The following is a 16,254-nucleotide window of genomic DNA, read 5'->3' as shown; positions in this document are numbered from 1 at the left end:
ATCCAGTTCCAGACACCCTGCCTAGGTTTCTCTGCAAGAAAATTATACTTCCGTCTAGTTAAATAAACGTTTCTCTGTTAGCGCAGCCAAATCTAAATCCTAACAACACATCTTCTCACGAGTTTATACTCAGTCCTCGTTGGCCTTATGTTCACTCTGTTCTGTGATCCACTGACCTGGCATCTTGGTGAATGCCTTATCATACAAAGGAGGCTGACCTCCATCCCTGCTGCCACATCCTCGGCCCAAGCCCATATGCTCCCATCCCCATCCAGGTGCTGGCCACGGAGGTCCTTTCCTCCTACCCCAGCGCCTCCCTAACTCTATCAGGCGGAAGAGTCTATTAAGCATTTAAATAAAAATGATTAAAAAGCTTAAAACCCTTTTTTTATTTGAGAGAGAGAGAGAGAACATGAGCAAGGGAGAAGGGCAGAGGGAGAGAGAGAATCTCAAGCAGTTTCCTGCTCAGCACAGAGCGTGACACAGAGCTTGATCCCATGACCTGAGCCAAATTAAAGAGTTTGATGCTCAACCGATTGTGCCACCCAGGTGCCCCCCCCCCCACCAAAACTCATATTTTAATGACTGGAAAGATTCCATTCTATACTTTTTAGAAGTATTTTTTAATGATTATTTATTTTTGAGAGAGAGAGACAGAGAGAGACAGAGAGAGACAGAGAGTGAGCAGGGGAGGGGCAGAGAGAGAGGGAAACACAGAATCCAAAGCAGGCTCCAGGCTCTGAGCTGTCAGAACAGCCATGAGATCATGACCTGAGCTGAAGTTAGATGCTTAACAGACTGAGCCACTCAGGCACCCCTGAAAGTATTTTTTTTAAGTTTGTTTGTTTGTTTGTTTGTTTATTTATTTATTTATTTATTTATTTATTTATTTTGGAGAGAGAGAAAGAAAGCATGGAGTTGGAGAGGGGCAGAGAGAGAGGGGCAGAGAGAATCCCAAACAGGATCTGCCCATTGAGATCTGCACAGAACCCAATGCAGGGCTCAAACCCATGAACCGTGAGATAATGACCTGAGCCGAAGTCGGTCGCTCGATCGACTGAGCCAACCAGGCATCCCCCATTCTATAATGTTTAAATCAACCACTATCATTGGATATTGTTTACCATTATAGAGAATAACAAGCCATGGTAGAAAGAAAATGGGCAGCAGGAAGGGCAGGTGTGACTTTGACTTCCACTCTTTTAAAAAAATTTTTTTAACGTTTATTTTTGAGAGAGATGGAGCATGAATGAGGGAGGGGCAGAGAGAGGAGGAGACACAGAATCTGAAGCAGGCTCCACATTCCAAGCTGTCATCACAGAGCCTGATGCGGGGTTCGAACCCACAAGCCACGAGCCAAAGCTGACACTTAACCGACTGAGCCACCCAGGCACCCATTGACTTCCACTCTTAACCGTTCACCAACCGTGATTTTGAGCAAATCATTTCCCCTCCCTGGCCTTCCATTTTCTTGTTTGTTTAATAAACACTACAATACCCATCTCTCTGATTTGTCACGAAGGTTAGAGATAAGTCAGCTAGCACGATAGCACTCCCACATAGCAGGTTCAACAAAGGGGTGGTGGTGGTACATTGCTGTACAATAATGCTATTTCTGCATACTGGCATTTTTCTTAAATGATAAGAATCCTGCAGTGGGGGATTATTGGTTCAAAGGATAGAATGTTTTTTAGACCCTTGATTCACACTTGGTAGGACTTATCACTGACATTTTTCAAAGTAAGAAACCAAGGCTCAGGGGGGCCTGGGTGGCTCAGTTGGTTGAGCATCTGACTCTTGATGTAGGCTCAGGTCATGATCCTAGGTTCATGGGATCCAGCCCTGAACTGGGCTCTGTGCTGACAGCATGGAGCCTGCTTGGAATTCTCTCTCTCTCTCTCTTTCTCTCTCTCTCTGACCTTTTCTGCTCTCTCTCTCTCTCAAAATAAATAAATAAACTTAAAAAAAATAAAAAAGAAACCAAGGCTCAGAGAAGTAAAGCAGTTCAGTTAGGGTTTTAGGGCTCATAAATGGTAGAGACCGTATGTCTCTACCCGTGTCTTCTAACTTCTGGTCTTGGGCAATTTCTACGAAGTGTCATAGACCCAGAGCCCTAATCTTTGCACTGTGAGAAACGGAATTAAAACTGTTTGTGAAAATCAGCTGTGTAATATCACTGGACATTATAATATCATTACTCATTCTGACCCATCCTCTCAGCAAACTTTTATGGGTGTGTAGCAAGGGAGGGGATGTGGTAGAAAGTCAGCAGCATCAGTCAGGGAATCGGGGATTCTTCCCAGCCTCGTCATTTACTCCTCATGTTATCTTGGCAGAACAGTCAATATATCCGGGTGACAGTTAACTTATCTGTAAAAACAAGAAGAACTCTGGGTAATTCCAGAAGGTCACTTCTTGTTTAAAGTCCTATTGTTAAGCAGGGTGATGTGGACAAATCTGGGTAATCAAGACTGAAGCAGTCTTCCTACTTTTTCCTATTTTTTAGTAAAATACCTTTTACTAAATATTATGCCACAGCTGAATTAACAGTTGCAAATGTACGTATATTTGTTCACATTTTCTTTCAAAATACACTCAGACTCCAAGAGAGGAGCTCGTGTGTGCATATCCCATAAATGTGTCAAGGATTTGAAGCTGGATCTACTCAACTTTCCACTCCATTTAAGAAAAACGTATTTGTGTAAGGATTAGAAGAAAATGAAAATAAGAAAGCCATGGAATTTGGGGGATGGCATAAGGTTAGAATTTTCTTTTCTTTTTTTAAAGTTTATTTATTTAGAGAGAATGTGCGCATGCACACCCATGGGCAGGGGAAGCGCAGAGAGAGAGAGGGAGAGAATCCTAAGCAGGCTCCCTGCTGCCAGTGCAGAGCCGGACTTGGGGCTCATTCTCAGGACCGTGAGATCATGACCGGAGCTGAAACCAAGAGTTGAACACTTAACCAACAGCCACCCAGCCGCCCCTCTTTTCTTTCAATTACCCTCAGTGTTGTTTATGCAATGCCAACAACAATAATAATAAAACTTCCTAAGATGCTGGTGGCAAATTCTGGCTTTGAGAACTTTGCCTTGGGGACTTTAAAACAGTAAAGTCTTATTCTTTTTTTTTTTTTTTTTTTAATATTTTTGAAATTCTGATTAGTTTGAGTCTGGGTGGGTAAACATAATAGATGTGCGTAGCTTTCTCTGAAACTGCCAGCCTGTAAGATGGGAAGATTTCTGCATAGGGCACATTTAAAAAATTTGCTGCATCAACAGGTTTTGGGGATGGAGCAGCAGGGAGGCACCTAAGCCCTCTGAGGAGACGCCCACTTCTTCCAACACCGCCCTCACTCCCGTCTCATTCTCTCTCTGCACCCACCTGAAATCAGAGGCAATTCATGTCAGCGGCTCACCCCGCCCCACCTCTGCGCTGTGATTCTGAAAACACCCGTGGTTCTCATTCAGGGGTGGTTGATACCTCCACCTCCCAACCCAAGGGGTATTTATCAATGTCTGGAGACATTTTGGGGTGTCATAAACAATGCATGGGACAGGCCCCACAGCAGAGAATGATCCAGCCCAAAATGTCAGTGCTGAGGTTGAGGAACTGTGATTTCGGGCTAAGAGAAGTGAAGATAGGGTGTGGGCTCTGGCCTCGTCCCCTGTGGCTGGCTGTCATTTGCCCAGGGCACAGGAAGTAAGCAAAGGGTCACAGGCCAGTCCTTTAGTTCCACCCCAGTGACATCAGCTCCTAGAAATCTAGTGTCGGAGGCTTTGTCTGGATGAAGACTGATCTCGCTGGAATCTGCCCACCTGTGGACACAGGGAGTTGGACCTTGCCCCGAAAAAGTGCCTGTGACATACATTCCTGCTTCTTCCTGCCATTCGCCCTTTCTGTGACACCTGTTTCTTGACACAGTAAGCTTCCTGCAAAACCAGTTTCCCAAGCTGGGCGGCTGAGCCCCAACCGCTTCAAAATCTCTCTTCCTTGATTATGTGGCACAAGAGGGCGTGTGGGCAGGCCCCAGTACCAGGTGAGGGGAAACTGGCTAAGAGGAGAAGCTATCAGAAATGCTCATAAAACAATCAAGCCATAATGAGGAAGTGCAACTAACCCCAGCACCAACTCCCCCCAAAGGATGGCGATAACATAACAGCTCTGGGGATTTAGAGGTGGCTCGTCGCACCGAGAAGAGAAAGACAGAGGAAGCAGTTGGGCAGAGACCGTGGGATCAAAGAAGAAAAGGGCCCACCAACAGGATAAAATAATGGCCCTGTCTGGAGAGCCAAGAAAGGGAACTGACTACCTGACCATACACAGCTTGGTGAAAATACTTCTTACACCATCTGGCTCCCTTTATTTTATTTTTTCTGTAAACTCTGTACCCAACGTGGGGCTCAAACTCACAGCCCGAGATCAAGGGTCACATGCTCTTCTCACTGAGCCAGCCAGGTGCCTCGCCATCTGGCTCCTTTTACTTTAATTCTGTATTTACAGTACAACTCTGACCTCAATGTGTGTGTGTGTGCTTGAGGTCATGCTTCTCTGTCGACCAGGTAAAATGAAGACTTGGCTGCTTTTATTGCCGGTTAATAAATGAGTATTTTGGTTTTGTTGGGTCCCACCCATTTACCCTTCGGGGGGAGTCCGAATCACAGGACCTGTGTGGCCGAGTCTCCTGGAAACAGAGCCAGAGGCCTTTGGCAACCCCCGTGGTGACAAGATGAGGGGCCATCTTGCTTCCGGTTGAGGGACGGGGGAGTCCTTCATTCTCAAGGCATTAAAAATGGTTTTCAGCATGAGTGGCTCTCTGTGCACACATAGGCCCTTGTTAATCCCTTGTGGTTGATGACATCGTGGAGGAAAGATAGAGAATAAGGCCTCTGTACCACCAGGTCATGTGGCTCTTCCTCTTCCGTGGAAGAGATTTGGCATTCCCATGAGTCCAGCCAAATCTTATTCATTAATCAAGACAGTTAGGGGTAAGGAAAAGGGAGAGGCTTTTAAATACAGAGGAAAGGGACAGATGGATGAACCTGAGCAGGTCAGTAGGCACGAAAGGTTTTCCTAGTGTTAGAACTCGGCAAAATCTCGTGGGCGGTTGGCAAAGCCAAAGTGGTTAACCGAGCAGGGACCAGCTGAGGCATCCTTTCTCAGGCTTGTGCAGGGAAAGGCCCCCTGACATTCTGAGCCCTGTGCACATGCCTCCCCCACTGGTTTAGGCCTTCTTCTAGCTGCCCTGACCACCAGCTTCTGGATTTCTGCACTTTCGGAGCTTCTGCTCAGGACTTTGACTTCACCCAGTGGATTGGGCCTTTTCAGATTCCGGGGATGCTTCTCCAGTCTGGATCCCCCAACTGGCTTTATCCCATTCAGACCTGCCTGGAAAGCTTAGACGGATTCAATGCCCAGGCCTCACCAGAGGTAAATGACTGAATGTTTTGTTCCTTCCATCAGATCCCACATGCTTAATCTGAGATCAGTGCAACGGAGAGAAGGAGTCTGAGCTGGGTCGGTAGGAAAATACCACCTGTACGGTGACAGGCTAATCTTAAGGCCCCAGAGAGCCCGTGAAAGGCATGCATTGTGGTACGAAGCCTGCACAGCAACCGGGAAGGGGTACGTGTAGCCAAGTGTCTCCATGAAATAGCACAGGAATGTGCACGACGCCACAGACACATGTCTCAGAGCCTGCACTGTACTGGAGTCTCCAGTCCTAGTTCTGCTGACATTGGAGGCGAGAGTCCGGCAGCCTGAACTTGAACCAAGGTTTCCTAATGGTTCTCAGTGACCCTAAAGAACGAGAGCCACAGGGGAAAGCACCGTACGCTTGGGACATAACCCTGCACCAAAGAGTTGTATCAGGTTTGCGGGATTAATGATGGGTTTTTCTTACCGCACACTTTTTTGCTACTGCTATTTTACCTTTCCAGTGAAAATTATTTTACTTTTACAATGAAAAATAAAATAAGTGAAAACAAAAATAAATAAGTAAAGAGTTAAGATATGTAAACAAAAAGGAGGAAATGAGGAATTGGATGCAGAAGGACCTAGAGGGGCACCTGGGTGGCTCAGTCGGTCGAGGGTTGGAGCTCAGCTCAGGTCATGATCTCACGGTTCCTGAGTTCAAGCCCCGTGTTGGACTCACTTCTGTCAGAGCAGAGCCCACTTAGGGTCCTCTGTCCCCCACTCTCTCTGCACCTTCTCCTTTCTCTGTCTCTCTCTCAAAAATAAATAAAAACACTTAAAAGAAAATAAAGACCTAGAGAAAGGGGCATAGGTAGGCAGCCTGATGAAGACAGGAACTGCCAGGGGCAGCCAGAGAAGGGGAGGAACTTTAGATCCAGACTTACGACACCTGGGTTGGATGCCAGCTCTGTGCTACCAGCTATTATCTTGAGGTGAGACGCTGAGCCTCAGGTTTTTGTGAAATCCAAATTTAATACCTGCTGGCATCATGCCAGCCCCTGTCCTCAGTGCTTTACCCACATCCTCTCATCCGAGCATCGCAGAAACATGTTGCGATCGATGCAATTACCATCCAGTTTTCCAGATAAGGAAGCGAGAGACAGAGAGTAACTTGCCCAGAGACCCTAGGAAGTGGCAGTGCCGGGAAATAAGTAGGAATGTGCTTCGGGAAGCTCACAGGGCTGCATGTCAGGAGGCAGCCAGTGTTTTCCTAGTGGCCGAGTAATTCCCTTGATCCTTTTGGCCCCTTCTCTGCACTATCATCCGCTCTCTTCCCAAAGGGCTGCTTTCTCTGAGATCGACACCGCCTGAGACAGACTCCGAACTGGCTCCGCTGGGAAAATGCCATCCCTCCGGTGACAGGAAAGTATGGTCACAGGGAAGCCCCGTAGAAGCCAGCATCCTCACGCCACATCTGCCCTGTGACTCTGAGGTATTACCTGCTCTTCAGCCAGAGCTCGGGTTACAGTGTCGGCACAGCTGGGCTCCAGTCCCAGCCCAGCCACCTGCCGGCCGTGCGGCATCTCGTTCAACCCACGAGTTGAACCCACTTGTTCAATCCATCTGCCTGCCATGCTTGCTGTTCTTGGGGATGCCTGGGTCTTTCAAAAGCCCTGCAGGGGATTCTAATGTCCAGCTAGCATTGAAACTCGCTCCCAACTTTTCGTTCCTTACGTGTAAAATGAGAGGAACCACTAATAATCCAAACTTATTTCATGAGTACCTGTTAGGCATTATCTCACATATCTCCCAGGAAAAGCCCAGGAATCCAGCCCCACATATCCCCTATTTCACGCCGAGTCTCTGCTTAGTGGCAGAACCGAGCCCCAAACCCAACTGTTCAGCCACTAACACAATTCTTTCCACGCCTGACATCTATCAACATGTATTTCTCGCACACAGTTGTTCTGAGTATTAGCCAAGAAACTCCCAGCACAATGCGTGACACATAAGCCAACAAATGTAAAATACTTAATTAGTAACTTGAGATGGGAATTTATTTTAACCTACATCTTCCCAGATCTCTTGGAGTGCTCTATTTTTTTTTTTTTTTTTTTTTTTTTTTTAAGGCAAGGCGATGCGTTCCTCTTCAGTGATCACTAGCTGTGTAAAATTCAAAATCAGGGAACTTACCTCCAAACCAGGATTTCCCAGGCCAACTTTGCTCAGCCACAGTCTGACTTGGGTGGTCCTTTGGAGCCACTACAACATGGTCTGTTTCCTGGAGTAGAACACATTGGCCTTCCAGAAGGGTGGGGGTGCTTGGAAGTGGTGGTGACCCCACGCAGCCTGTGCCGTACCCCCTTCGTCTTCATGTGGCTCTTGTTTCAGGAAATGTTGGCCTCTTGTCTTTGGTGATCCGAGTATCTGCAATGACTTCCTGATGCAGGACAGAAATCCAAGGCTATGGTCATGGCCTGTGAGCCCAGTGGGCCAGCTGAGGGCTGTGAACCCTCCCGGTGACCATCTGGATCATAAGCAGGCATGTAAAGGGCACAATGTGTCAATAAACCTTCTTTGAAACATCACCCCCTTCTCCCCAGCACACATCACCTGCGTGCCTCAGAATCACCTGCAGAGCTTGTTAAAGCACCCATTTCTGGCCCCATGCCGAGAGTTTCTTTCTTCTCCTTCTTCTTTTTTTTTTTTAGTGTTTATTTATTTTGAGTGAGAAGCGGGGGTGGGGGTGGGGGACACAGAGAAAGAGGGAGAGAAAGAATCCCAAGCAGGCTTCCCACTGTCAGCGCAGAGCCCTACCTGGGGCTTGATCCCACAAACTGTGAGATCATAACCTGAGCAGAAATCAAGAGTTGGACATTCCACTGACTGAGCCACCCAGGCGGCCCCAGAGTTTGATTGAGTACAGCTGTGCATTTTGAACCTGTTCTCAGATGCTGCTGATCCAAGGACCACACTTTGTGACCCACTGAACTAGAGAGACAGCCGTCATGATTGCCTGGCTTTGTGAGGCTGCCTCTTGCAGATGCCAACAATGGCTCTGAGGCAACCTCATGGCTGGCCTGGCCCAGGGGCTCCTCCTCCCCTGGTCATACTGAGGCCAGAAGCCACTAGGGAGGCACAGGAGGCAGTGATGTTGTGCAGACCAGGACCAGGAGGCTAGGAACTCGAGTGCACTGCGTCGGGTGACACCCAAGGCTGGACAGGGATGGTCTGCAGCTAAGGAAGTCTTACGTGCTGGTAGTGATAGTGATATCAAAGTCCAGGGAGAAGTGCAGGGCTCAAACATCGAGAACGTCTTACAAATAATGGCAGACTGGGATTGCGACGCTGAGGAATGGGGAGGCCACCCCCAAAACTGATCCTTGAGCAGAAGGACTCGATATTCTGCATGCTTTACACTCTGGGTGTGAAGGCAGCAGAAAGGTGGGCATTGTCCTGTGCTCGCAGGGGAACATGTCATACTGAAGGGAGACGCATGAGACCATGGTGCTCTGCTCCTGACTAGGGCTGAGACAGAGGGGCTCGGAGTCCCAGGAAGCAACTCTGGCAGAGACATGTGAAAAACCCCATGTGATGGACACATGCCTGTTGCCATGGGAACCCTAAAAAGAATTCCTTGGAGGTTGCAAGACATTGATCTTGAGAAACCGTTTTGGTAGCAGAGTCTGACGTGGATGGCTTTTGCACAGTATAGACGATTAACACTAAGGTCTCTTTCGGGTCGATCTAGAACTGGCCACTGCTTTGTATCTGCTGGTCCTGTCCCAACCCCAGACGTCACCTTCATTCACTTGGAAATTGCACTGTGTTCTTTTACAGAATGATTAAGAGCAAGCGAGGTGGCAAAGCTGAGGTCAGGAATGGTTAACGGTTTCCCTGTGGTCCACGGCGAAGCGCCCGCAGAGCCTGAGTCTCTCCCAGGCTCTTCCATTAATCATTCAGGCTCCCTTTGACATTTCCAGACCAAATGAGGACACGCTGCCTTAAATGAAGAACGAATATGACCTAGCCTAGGAGTAATCATTTTTTTTTTTTCTTAACAGAAAGCTACACTGCCTCATTACAATAAAAAAGCCATTTTCCACTAACCGCCCATTAGTTGGTAACTCGTTTCTATCAGAGCATCTTAATATCATTAGACTGGCAGGTGCTCCAAAGGTGCAGGTATCCAGGTCAGAGGAGGCTCCTCCTTTGGAGCGAGAGAATCCCAGTATCCAAATGCTTACCATTCTCCAGGGGTCACACGTATTCTTTTGGTCTCTCCCCTCTGTCTTCTTCCTGATGGAGTTTCAATTCCATCGCAAACTGTATTGGTGAAAATAAGGTTCGGTGATAGATAGGAAGCATTAGGATGCATAAGCACAAGGATGGAACAGGAAGTGAAAGAATCCCAGTGTGGAGACTGACAGTTACAAATGAGCAAGACTGAGAAACTCTCCCAGGGCGGATAATAGTTCCAACATTGTGCTTGTACTAAGTGGGGCTTGGCACAGAATGAGAGAGATGGGGAGTTTGATAATAATGCTCAACACGTCTCCTAGGAGGGATTTTTGAAAGCATTTCTCTCCTAACTCACAAAAGGTCTGCACAGTGGATTTCAGTGCATTTGCCGGGCTGAGGATTCACACGGGTGTCATTTTGAGAACGTTACGTTCTCAGACCAAGCAGATGTTACTGCTGTCACCGGTCAACTGGGACAGCCCTCAATCCATTTTTTGGCTGCATTTTGAAGACAAGATGAAATCTGAACATGACCATTTTATGCAGTGGTGTCAGCCACATAGATGCTTGCTGGTGTTGCTTTGTCCTCGTCTTTGTTTTCACCCGGTGCCTCAATTCTGGAAGGCCTACGGGATTTTTGAGGACAGTAACAAAAACACACAAAAGATGAACAATACTGGAGTTAGCAAGGACGTCTGGCCCAATCCAATCTCTGATAGGTTCAGACGTTTGGGGGCCTGGTCTCATATGTTTATAATCCCCGTAGTATCCCACACGGCTGAGTTAACACTCTCTCAGAAGGTGGGAGAATCACTTTTAGTGAAACAGGAGTCTTTCCCTGAAGGCTTTAGCATAAAGGATGAAGGCAAGGGACATCTCCTCTGGATATTTTCATGGAAAGTTATTCCATTTCATGAAGGAAGAGCTGGAGAAAGTACACGAAACTCTATCCCTTGGGGTCTGAGTCACTGTTTTCTGTTGGGAAGCTGACTCAGTCTTTGTCTGAGGCGGAGGTTGGGGTGGGAGAAAAGAGGCTGCCTGAGTTTTGTATCTGATCACCCCTATCAGCTGTCATCACATAACCCCAAGGGGTTGCCACGCAGAGTCGTGCTGATTCCATCGGGGTCTTCCAGAATGGTTTCCTGTTTCCAGCCCATGCTGTCTCTTGCCACACTGCCCACGTCTCTGCCCGCATGACCTCCTGCTTGCCTCCCAAAGGAGACAGGCCAGAGGGTCACTTCCCATGAAGCTCCACAACAATACCCCCAGGTCTGATGCCTGGGTAACTGGAGTGTCTGTGTGGGGGAGGCGCTTCCAGAACACGTGGTAACCACCTCAGACTCCTGTCTGATCCTCTCCCCCTCGGGGAGGGCAGGCTGGGATGAGGCGGCAGGCCTGTCAGGTAAGGCAATGTAAGGATTCTGGAAGGACGACGGCTTTCCTACTTCATGCTGGCACAAGGCATGACATCTTTCACAAGCCTCTGCCTATCCTAAAAAGCATCTCTGGCCTCCTGGACATGTCACACAGACTCACCTTGGCAAGAGGGGAGGACATTGCCCTGTCACTCTCCCACCCATCCCCCAGCCTGGACAGCACCTTCTTTCTTCCAAGACAAAAGAAGGTGGTCTTACCTCCGGGGAGATCAATGAAGACCAACCAAATGCGACAAGCAGAGGCTGCTTATTCAGAGCTTGCTGGAGCAAGGGAACTGGACACCACCACTGGGGTTTGGCAGAGACTCAGAAGCAGGCAGAGCATGGGAGAGCTTCACAGAGTTCAAAGGGAAGTCTCTAGGCGTGCCCTGATTGGAGGCTGCTGGCCTTGGGAAGCTGCAGGCAGGCTAACTAGAACTGGGGTGTCCTATGTGACGGATTGAGGCGCACATTTGGTTTTCCCTGATCGGCGCTAATTTGGAAGTGGGTCCAAAACTAGGAGGGGTGGGCGCCTGGGTGGCTCAGTCGGTTAAGCGTCCAACTTCGGCTCAGGACATGATCTCACGGTTCATGAGTTCGAGCCCCGCATTGTGCTCTGCGCTAACGGTGTGGAGTCTCTTGGGATTCTCGCTCTCTCCCTCTCTCTGCCCCTCCCCTGCTTGTGCTCTCTTAAAAATAAATAAACTTCAAAAAAAAAAAAATTAGGGAAGCTGCCAGTTATTTATCAAGTCCTGGCCATGTTTGCCCAACTGCTGGTGTGGTTATGTAGGTCGCGGGACTGATGGGTAGAGATACCGGTCTGACCGCCTACAGGACTAACTTGTACGGCAGGCTGGCTTCTGGGCTGTATGTAAATCTCCTGAGATGCTTCTCCCTGCTGGTATGCTCTGCTTACGTGCCCAGTTCTAAAATAGCTTCTTCTTCCTTAATCAGTCTTTCTTCAGGCCTCATCTTCTCTTTCTAAAACTCCGTCTCAGGGTGCCTGGGTGGCTTAGTCGTTAACTATCTGACTTCCGCTCAGGTCATCACCTCACAGTGAGTTCAAGTCCCACATTGGGTGAGCTCGAGCCCTGCTTCCTCTCTCTCACTTGTGACCCCTTTCTCTCTCTCTCTCTCTCTCAAAAAAATAACAAAATAAATGGTGTATATTACTAAAAAAAAATAAAAAATGAAACCCCATCTCAAAGTGTGAGGTCTTGGTGGACGTTTGCAAAAAGGGGACTGATTACGGTGCGAATATGCCTGCAGCGCCTTCCCCGATGCCTCTGTATCTCTATAGAAGATGCTGGTTAAAGCTAAAGCAGCTCCAATTCGTGCAAGTTCTGGGGTGTGACTCAGGGAAAGGATCCCTGGCAATAAGGGAGGGGAGTATCCTGAAGCGGGTAATTATGTCCTGTGCAGTGGGAGGGCCTCTTTTAATTGCCCAGGGCGAGGGTGAGAGAACAGCCACACCCCCGGGCAAGCCACAAAACAAGGAATGAACAAGGGATGTGATGCCATCCTGGGGTGACGCAATTCAGAGGCCTATCACCACACTGGAATGTTCCCTGGCCTCTCAGGTTGGAGGCGGAATCGGTGAGTGTGGACCATCACCGGCCCTCTCAGGTCACTTATGACATTCTGTCCCCATAGCTTCGGGCTCAATATTCTGCTGTTCATGGAGTGTGTTCCGCCTGCAGTTCAAAGCCCGCAAGGGGAAAATCAGTGGCTAGGAATCTGGCAGAGAAACTGCAGAGGGCTGGGCCTGGGCCACCTTTGTTGGGTCAATAGACAGGATTCCATGTCTCCCTACTTGTTCTTGTTGTGAAAACCATGTCCCTGGTGCTGGACAAAGTGCGGGGAATATAATTAGAAACGAAATCCACTCCTAACCCCCCAAATCCCCTCCACAAAGGTAGAAGAGAAAGAAAACAGGTTTATTACTGAACAGCGTTAAACCAGAATGTGTGAGCATCACAGGCAACCAGCTGGAGGGGCTGCAAAGACAGAAAGCATCTCTCTTGGGCACCTAAGTGGATAACTCATTTATGTCAGGCGGGTTCCACGATGTGGAGTCAGGTGAAGTTAGGCGCATCTCCCCCAAAAGGGAAACTGGAAGCTGGGGCGTCACCTTCCTAGATGATCACACACAAAGAGATGCCCCCCAGGTCTTTGAGTTGTAAGACTGGCAAATGGCTTCTGTGGCCATTAAAAAGATTCCTGTGCATTTGGAAAGGATGGAGAAAGGAATTCTGAAAGAAAAGTGAGGCAGGGGAGTGTTTTCCCCCACTTCCTTTCAACTGGGAGAATTAAGCCTTTAATTTTTAATTTATATTTGCCCTTACAAAAGTTACCCCTGTGTCAGGAGTCAGGAGTCAGGGTCTAGAGGGACTGGGCTGGAGCCCTGCAGCCAGCGAGCCTGGGGATGGCACCAGGCTCTGGGAGCAGCTCTCATTTCAGGTGAGTTTCTGTCTTCCCTGTGCTGTCTGCGGCCACAGTGAGGGAACCGGGCTCTCCTTTGATGGCTAGAGACACCCTCCCTGGCGAAGGGGGCATTTATAAGGGCTTCTGTCCCCCCTTCCTTCTCCCCCATACAGCCCAACCCCCTCCCCGCCCCCACCCTGTTAGATTCTCACATCTTTATCTCTGATCTTGACGCACAAGATAAGGTTTCTATAATGGAAAAAAAGAGCAAGAACAGTCAGGTGGTGAGTCAGAGCCAATTCAGCCAGCAATTTAAGAAGCCTGCTCTAAAGGCTGACGCTGGGGCTGCAGCTTGCGAAGCAGAGCACAGCGACCCGCCAGAACATCACAATCCTTGCGCGCACATTCCTTCCCCCTCCTTCCAAGGAGTGATCCTCGAACCTGGCCCTCTCTGGAAACGCTGCCCATCCTGCTATTGCTTCCAGGGCTCTGGAGGAGTGGACATCCTGTGGTGTCTGAAACATTCCCTCGGAGGCCCAAGCACCTATGGTGGGTTTCTAGCAAAGCCATCCGAGGTTGAAAAAGATCTCCAGGGACACCTGGGTGGTCAGTGAGTTAAGCATCCGACTCCATTTTGGCTCAGGTCATGATCTCAAGGTCGTGAGATGAGATCCACCATGAGATGAGCGCAGAGCCTGCTTAAGATTCTCCCCAGGGCACTTGGGTGGCTCACTTAATTAAGATCTGACTCTGAGCCCTTGGTTCAGGTCATGATCTCACTGTTCGTGGGTTCGAGCCCCATGTTGGGCTCTGCACTGTGCTTGGGATTCTCTCCCTTTCTCTCTGCTCTTCCCCCACCTCTCTCAAAATAAATAAATAAACTTAAAAAAAAAAGTAAAACCCAATTAAAAAAAAAATCTCCCCTCTCTCTGTTCCTCCCCTCCCGAACTGGTGCGCACACTCTCTCAAAAAAAAAAAAAAGAAAGAAAAAGTAAAAGAAAAAGATCTTAATTATATCATAAGGTCAAACCGTCTGCCTCCAGAAAGGTCATGACCTGATGTCCTCGGGGCAAATAACTGCTGGTCTTACCTTGAATTAAATGCTGATGTTGCTACAGGTTCCTGCTCATTTGCTTGTTCACCTCATTCGCCTCTTCAACGAAAAAGGATTGATGGCGAGCTTTGTGTTGGGCATTGCTCCGACGGTGTGTGGACAAAGAACAGATTCTGCCTCTGCACGTCCCTACAGAGAGGACAAATGCATCAAGATGTGGGGTCTGAGCCATCCATCCCCCCCGAGAGAAGTGAGCTCTGGCAGTGTCACCTGACATGCGGTCTGAATCCTGTTGTACCTCACCTTGCCACCAAAAACCCAAGTTCGGCTGCCCATCCCTCGAAAGGCCAGTACTCAAGGGGCGCCCAGGTGGTTCAGTGAGTTAAGCATCTGCTTTTGATTTCAGCTCAGGTCATGATCTTATGGTTCCTGAAAGAGAGCCTCTCCATGCTGGGTGTAGAGCCTGCTTAAGATTCTCTCTCTCCCTCTGCCCTTCTCCTGTTTGTGATCATACTCTCTAGAAAGAAAAAAGAAAAGAAAAGAAGAGAAGAGAAGAGAAGAGAAGAGAAGAGAAGAGGAAAGAAAAGAAAAGAAAAGAAAAGAAAAGAAAAGAAAAGAAAAGAAAAAAGAAAAGGAGAGAGGGAGAGGGAGAGAGAGAGGGAGAGGGAGGGAGGGAGGGAGAAAAGCCAATACTCAAGAGATGAGTTTTGATTGGAAAGGAATAGGAGCTTTATTTAGGAGGCCGACTACCTGGGGAAGGCCAGCTCTTGTCCAAAAACCAACTCCTAGGTTTCTGTCTGGCCCAATAATTTTGTAAAGGAATTTTAGGGCAGTTAATCAGTAAAAGGGGAGCACAGTGGTCTGTCACACTTGATTGCCTGCAGACTCAATGGTGCCAGCTACAGACATTATCGTGGTGCTCTGAGGTTGTGTCCTGGTGCCCTGGGGGGGGGGAGTTGGGTAAGACGGCTGGGTTCTGAGTCTTTCTAGGAAACAATTCATGATCTATACAAAGAAAGGTTTAGTTAAGCAATCACGTGGGCTACAGGTGCTTGCTAAAACTTAAAGACTACTGAGTTGGCAGAGGGCCAAGGCGGTGGCTTCAGCTTTCTGGAAAAATGTTCGGCAGGAAGACCAGGAAACCTTTCTTGAAAAATACCTGGTAGCTGATAAGGCTGCAAAGACGCTTAACTGTGGTCTCGGCTTTTGGCTAAAATCTGTGATTCAGCTGTGCAGTCAGGTGTGCCCGTGGAAGGTCAAGAAGCCAACTCCTTTGTCTTTTCGGGAACCCACACCTCGAGCACCTAGGTTGCCATGAACTCTGACCAGCATAGTGATGCCAGTAATATAAACCATGCCATTCACCTTTATCGTTATACCTGAATACTTACTTTCAACATGAGTAAACATCGATGTGTAATAAAAACTCTCAGAAACTGTGTTTTAAAGCATGGCACAAGTCTTAGTTTGCAGGATTACTTCGATGAACTTGCATTGCTACCACTGATCAATCTTTATTAAGTTTAGGAGTTAAAGAATAGATAAAGCTTAACCTTTGTCACTTGCCACTGGAGGGGATGGGAAGCTTCATAACCCAGTGACTGTAGAGGACAGTTTTAGGCAACCAACCTGAACAATGGAAGCCTGAGTAAGGCAGAAGGGCCCACAGTGACCCTTACCCCCTGGCTAAATACAAACAGGTCCATT

Source organism: Panthera pardus, unplaced genomic scaffold, assembly GCF_024362965.1.
Source record: "Panthera pardus isolate Hobbes unplaced genomic scaffold, ASM2436296v1 HiC_scaffold_1, whole genome shotgun sequence".
Lineage (NCBI taxonomy): Eukaryota > Metazoa > Chordata > Mammalia > Carnivora > Felidae > Panthera > Panthera pardus.
The sequence above is the reverse complement of the archived record's forward strand: the minus strand, read 5'-3'. Positions refer to the sequence as shown.